The sequence below is a fragment of the Capricornis sumatraensis genome, chromosome 8 (assembly GCF_032405125.1).
Source record: "Capricornis sumatraensis isolate serow.1 chromosome 8, serow.2, whole genome shotgun sequence".
In the NCBI taxonomy this organism is placed as follows: domain Eukaryota; kingdom Metazoa; phylum Chordata; class Mammalia; order Artiodactyla; family Bovidae; genus Capricornis; species Capricornis sumatraensis.
In genome coordinates, this window is record NC_091076.1 from 92,464,409 (window position 1) to 92,465,047 (window position 639).

Below are 639 nucleotides of genomic sequence, written 5' to 3' on the forward strand. Positions count from 1 at the left end.
GGTTTACAATCTGTTAAACAAACAGTGGTTTGCATCGGTTTGCCCCCCCCCACCCCCCTTTAAATCCACTAGAGTAAATACTCGATTATAAAGGCTGGCGGTAAATGCATTTAAGCCCTTTTTGATAGACTGAAGATTGGTATTCTTAAACTGAATTTTAGCTTCAAAATGCTTTCAAAATGTAGACATTCAGTGCGGCCATGGAAAGGTGTACAACTGGGTCTATGAAGCTCTGACTACAAAATGTACAGAAGCCCTATAATGAAAAATGCAAATTCAGCATTAAGGAAAGAACTGCCTATAGTTTTGATATCACAGACATATTCTTTCTTTTACATGTGTTCCAAACTTGAAGTAACAGTAAGCAGCATTTCAACAGTAATGATAAATAAGTAGCACAGGGATTTTGTTAAATAATCACTTATTTTAGATTTCATATTTTTACTTTTAAAACGTGCAATAAAACACACTGCCATTTTGAAAAAGACCCAGTCAAAGAAAAGTGGTAATATCTTATGCATGGATTGAACCCTACGTATTATTACTATTTACCTAAACAGTAATTATTTGCACATCAAAAGAACAGATTTATCTGGAAAATAACCCCAAGGTTCACCTTCTGAGTTACTGCTAAGGAAC